Here is a 5,170-nt window from a genome sequence, read left to right as displayed (position 1 = left end):
AATACAGTAGAGCATCGATTATCCGACTCAATTGGGGACTCAGGTTGGTCGGATAACTGAAAAAATCGGATAACCGAAAATAATGAAAAAAATACATTATTAGTATAGTATATTAGGATATCCCATGTAATTAGTATATTAGTATATCGCTATTAACCAACTTCGCGTTGAATTTTCATCGATGTTAAGCCTAACAAATTTTTTAAAAATAATAATCGTCGCTATTGTATCGTTAAAAATTATTTTTAAATTATTTTATTGCTCACAAAATAAACAACCACTCATAATTAGAAAATTATGTCTCGTTTAAATACTGGCCTCCCTTCAATGGTCGAGCCGTGTTGCCAGCTAAAACATGCAAAAATTTAACAAAAGTAATATTAAAGTAGCCAAGACATAGCCAAATAGTAGTGCCACATCACTAGCGGACATTTGAAATTTGCCGACTAGAACGGTCGGTTAATCGGACGTCGGATAATCGATGCTCTACTGTATTGAACAAACAAAACTTTAAGTAAAATAAAAAATATAAAAACATGGCCGACGGTAATACATTTAATTTCATTACACTTAATTGTATAAATAAATATAAAGTTGCAATGTTTAACAAAGATAAAGATACTTTGCTTTCATTTTCCATTCGTCGTTCGCTCCAGTAGACAATCCACAATTTCACAAGCAAGATCGCCTCCGTACTTGTGAAGTTGTGGATTGTCTACTGGAAATTGTTTTTCGCCCCCCAAAATATAAATTGTTACTAATCGCCCCCTCAACATGGAAAAACGCCCACATGGGGGCGATATCGTCCCCGTTGAGAAACACTGCTTTAAAGCCTTTGTCTTCTCTGAGCAGGAGGGAATATCTTTAGTTACTATAGAAACCATGTAACCATTCATATCATTAAAAATCAGTGCATCCAGATCAACACAATAAAAACAAAGACAACACTTTAACATCAATAAATACAGTAATACCCCGACTTACGCTACCCCGACTTACGCGAANTTTACAACATCCCGTGACTCACAAGTCAGTGAACGTCGCACATTGACTCACAGGAAATTTGTTGTAAAAATGGCGGATACATTTAAAATCGAGGTTTACAAGCGAAGGTAAATAAACAAATTAAACTATTTTAAAGTATTTATAGAATGTTTAATAGGTAGAAATCTAGATCCGTATGAAGCGATTGGGACTTTAACAGAGCTATAGAGCATATTGATAGGAACAAAAAAGTCAAAGGAACCGTGCCTCATGGGAATTTGTAAAGAACGCCCACTAGGGGGCATCCTGGCTACTAGTTTTATAGAAGAGACTAAACAATTTTAAATTATGTACTAATGTACTAAAACATTAAATTACTTGGGAAAAATACATGGTGTTCAACAAAGAACCGACAGATTACAAAAAGTATAATGTATTTAAGGAAAATGGGGTGACACGTATGGTATTGTGCATTACAAAAACAGAGGGAACTACTGTTGCAGCGGGTAGAAGCATTCAAAAGGAAAGTGACGAGTGTTTGAGAAAAACTGTAGCGCGTTATTCGCCCGAGTCAAAATCATTGAAAACTGCAGCAGAAGTATCAAACCAAATACAGAAATGATGTAACAATTAGTAATAGAAGATTATTATTTTTTGTTGGAGGTATTGAAGCATGTTCTTTTGTATTTTTACAGATACCTGAATTACTCTCTGAACAGAGATAAAATACGTTCGCAAGACACCATATCTGTACTGGCAACTGTATCTCACAATCCGGCCGGCCGTCTTTTGGCTTGGAGATTTGTGAGGGAAAACTGGGCGACGCTACTAGACATGTAATCTTAAATTTATAAATACGAGCTCATTAGAGAATTTAAGTAGTTAATCTCTAACACATATCTCTTTACTTTTTGAAGGTTCGGACAGGGAAGTTTCTCCATGGATGTCATCATATCAGAAGTTATCTCTCATTTCAGCACAAGATTTGATTATAATGAGGTGCGTTAATTTTGTATTTGTGCTACGGCATTATATACATCTTATGTGAATATTTTTTTTTTTTAATTTATTTTAGGTGAAAACATTTTTTAACAAAGTGAATGTGGGAGCAGGTGCCCAGGCATTAAATCAGAGTCTGGAAAAGATTCGTGCCAATATTTACTGGAGAGAGAACATCGAATCCTCTGTTGTTCGGTGGCTACAACAACAGATCAATCAAAATATGCAAGATTAATACTATTAAAAGAAATCATATCATATACTTCAAATAACCATTTTAATATCTTATCAATTTGTATAGATCTACTTAAATCAGAACTGTTATTTAACTCATAGCTTTATAAAAGTAATTCTGACCATATCATTTATATAAGGAAAACAAAAATGGCAAAATTTTTGCTTTTATTAATGATGTATGAATTTCAGATCCTATTGGATAATACTTATTCCAAATGTATGTATAAAACTAGATCCCTGTTAGTACACATACATAGTACTGACCAGTTAAATTTTCTTCTGTATATTTAAATATGAAACAAATGGCCGTATTCCTTTATTGGGCCATTACGGCTAAATAATTACTAAGTAATTTGGAAGGAGGTAGATGGTTACGCTGCCATCTCTCTTTAAATTTAATAATTAAAAACAGTTAAAGGAATCAGCTGTTCGTCCAATATTTGAAGTAATTATCAGGTTAATTGTATTTATTATGTACACATTCTTTCAAAACGAATGCCACCATTTTAAGTTACCATAATTATGTTATTTATTGTCCAAGAAGTGTGCATCATATGCCACTCGATAGAGCAGATGTCAGAGTTACATCTCCCACTCACATTGGATGTCTCATGTCCTAACTCTAGGAAGTACCATAAACAAAAATGGCGACTTCGCATTTCGTGTTCTGCAGTTTGCAAAGTTGGAATCACTGTTGTGCATTTGTTTTGCGTACAATTTCAGAACAATCTGCTGTGTAAGACAAACATTTTTTGGTGATATTGACAGTTCTGGGAGAAAGCAAAACAGTTCCAACTTTGTAAGCAGAACACAAAATGACTTCTGTGTCATGGAGTTGCCATTTTTGTTTATGGAGCTTCTTAGAGGAAGTAGACAACCAATGTTTGAGCACACGCGGGAGACGAAACTTGGACGATTACTCTACGGATTGGTGTACTGTACATCACATACTTCTCACATAATAGTTAACACTATTACACTAACTTAAAATGGTAGCACTCATTATGGAAGACCCTGTACCTTCATCTTTCAGTATATTTAATGGTAAACAAGATATTCTAGGTATACACAATGTAGACATGAATAATTACTGTAAAATAGTATCATGTGAAATAGTAACTTTTTATTCAAAGATCTTGCAAATAAAAATGCCAATGAAATTTACTCTTTACTCGATCCAACATGTTATAGTTACTTGTTGAGAAACAATAATGATCGATTTGAACTTTCAAAAAAGAGTCATAACTTGAAATGATTTTTTGGGGGCAGTGCAAATGGTATCAAGTGAAGAATATGTCCTATCAGCAGTTTACTTTCAGTTTTGTGTAAGATATCTTTTTACATATTGATATTACAGGATCTTCCAAAAAGAATGCTATCAGGTGAAATTATTCTAATTATGTTAATTATTATCCGAGAACAGACATTAAAACATTGGAAAACTGTACAAGTTTCGCATTTGCCCATTACAGATTTCGACATGTGCACCTCATATTACACAGCAGACATCTGACTGATACTCAAATTCTTCCTATTCTCACTACGGCATATCCGCTGTCACTCCTCACACAGCAGCCACAGTTCCACGGTTGCCAATTGCCACTTGCATCATACGACAATAAGTGATTCCAGGTTTGAAACTGCAGAACACAAAACACCTTCCATATTGTGGAGTCGTCATTTTTGTTTACAGCACTTCCTGGAAGCCGTATACAATGCAAAGGATGATTACGGTTAATATAATTACAGTAGTTTAAAACGATAGCATCCATTTTGGAAGATCCCATATTTTAGAAAGCATTTTAGCAAAATATTTATTTTTCAATAAAGGTTAAATTAATTAAAGAAGGATCAAATTATTAAACATTTGGACTTCAATATTTCTTGTGATTGTATGAAAAAATATCTCCAAGATATGCTCTTTGTTTATTTAAAAATGTTTTTTTGGTCCAGAATAAAAAAATAAATTCATTCGATATCAACTATATTTTAATTAATTGAGAACAATAGAGATATAGTTAAAACTTCTTCGTGAAGCCAGTGAGAATGCTATATTACGTTTTAAATTTATTATATGGGTATCCCTCAATTACCGTGGTTAATTAATTCCTCATTGCTACTGTGTATATCAAAATGGTGTTAATCAAATAGAGGTACAGTATCTGCATTAGTATACCAAGTCCAGTGTACTTAATACCACTTGTATGACCTTATACCTTTAACCTTATATACTTTAAAGCAGTGTTTCTCAACCTCTAACGAATCGTCGCACCTTTCAGTAAAACCGTTACGTAGTATCGCCCCCTTCACTACAAAATTCCGATGCTAAGGGCCAAGACTTACGCCAAATTCGTACTACATTGAATAGACTAGTGATCAGCGTTGCCAGATCTGAAGGTTAAAAAGGAGCGTGGTTGTGCTCCAAAAGTAGCGGATTTGAACTGTTTGTAGCCCAAACAATAAAATGAATTATTTTGCAACTATGCACTTTTACTAATGAAATAAGTTTGTAATATATATATATATATATATATTCGGTGTATCTGCATCAATTTTCTCTAAATCAAAGCGAGTCATTCGCAGGTGAGGCGATTCATTTTTTGAACTTAGAGACTTGGCGACTACGGCTTTTGTTTTCAGTTTTAAGCCCCGTTTCCCAAGGACTATATACTACAAGGATAGCCAGATCCCTATTCTACAATGTTAGCCAGAAATGCCAAGTTAGTGACGTCAGCACGAGACCTGACCTCTCTGTTTACATAGAGCAGGGTGTGCACGTGTTTAGTTTTCGCTTTTAATATTCGTCCAATTTTGTGATTAACGAAGTGATTTATTTTAATATTTCTGTAATTGTTTTATTTGACTAAGTTTTTTATAAGGTAAGATGATTTAAATATAAGTCATTAAATATTTAAAGCTATATTTTTATGTTAGGTGAAGAACAAAATGC

At 33.7% G+C, this 5,170-nt stretch overlaps 1 long non-coding RNA gene across 1 annotated transcript; it reads left to right on the top strand.

Annotated features, from left to right (window-relative positions):
- The first annotated feature begins 1,676 nt into the window (after positions 1–1,676).
- Positions 1,677–4,706, top strand: LOC111622683. The gene is made up of 3 exons (XR_002756307.1): positions 1,677–1,820; positions 1,902–1,983; positions 2,060–4,706. It is a non-coding gene; the product is annotated as an uncharacterized LOC111622683 (long non-coding RNA).
- Positions 4,707–5,170: the final 464 nt, after the last annotated feature.

This window comes from Centruroides sculpturatus, unplaced genomic scaffold, assembly GCF_000671375.1.
Source record: "Centruroides sculpturatus isolate CEXI.00-Female unplaced genomic scaffold, Cexi_2.0 scaffold168, whole genome shotgun sequence".
Classification (NCBI taxonomy): Eukaryota; Metazoa; Arthropoda; class Arachnida; order Scorpiones; family Buthidae; genus Centruroides; species Centruroides sculpturatus.
This window is presented reverse-complemented; position numbering and strand designations above follow the sequence as displayed.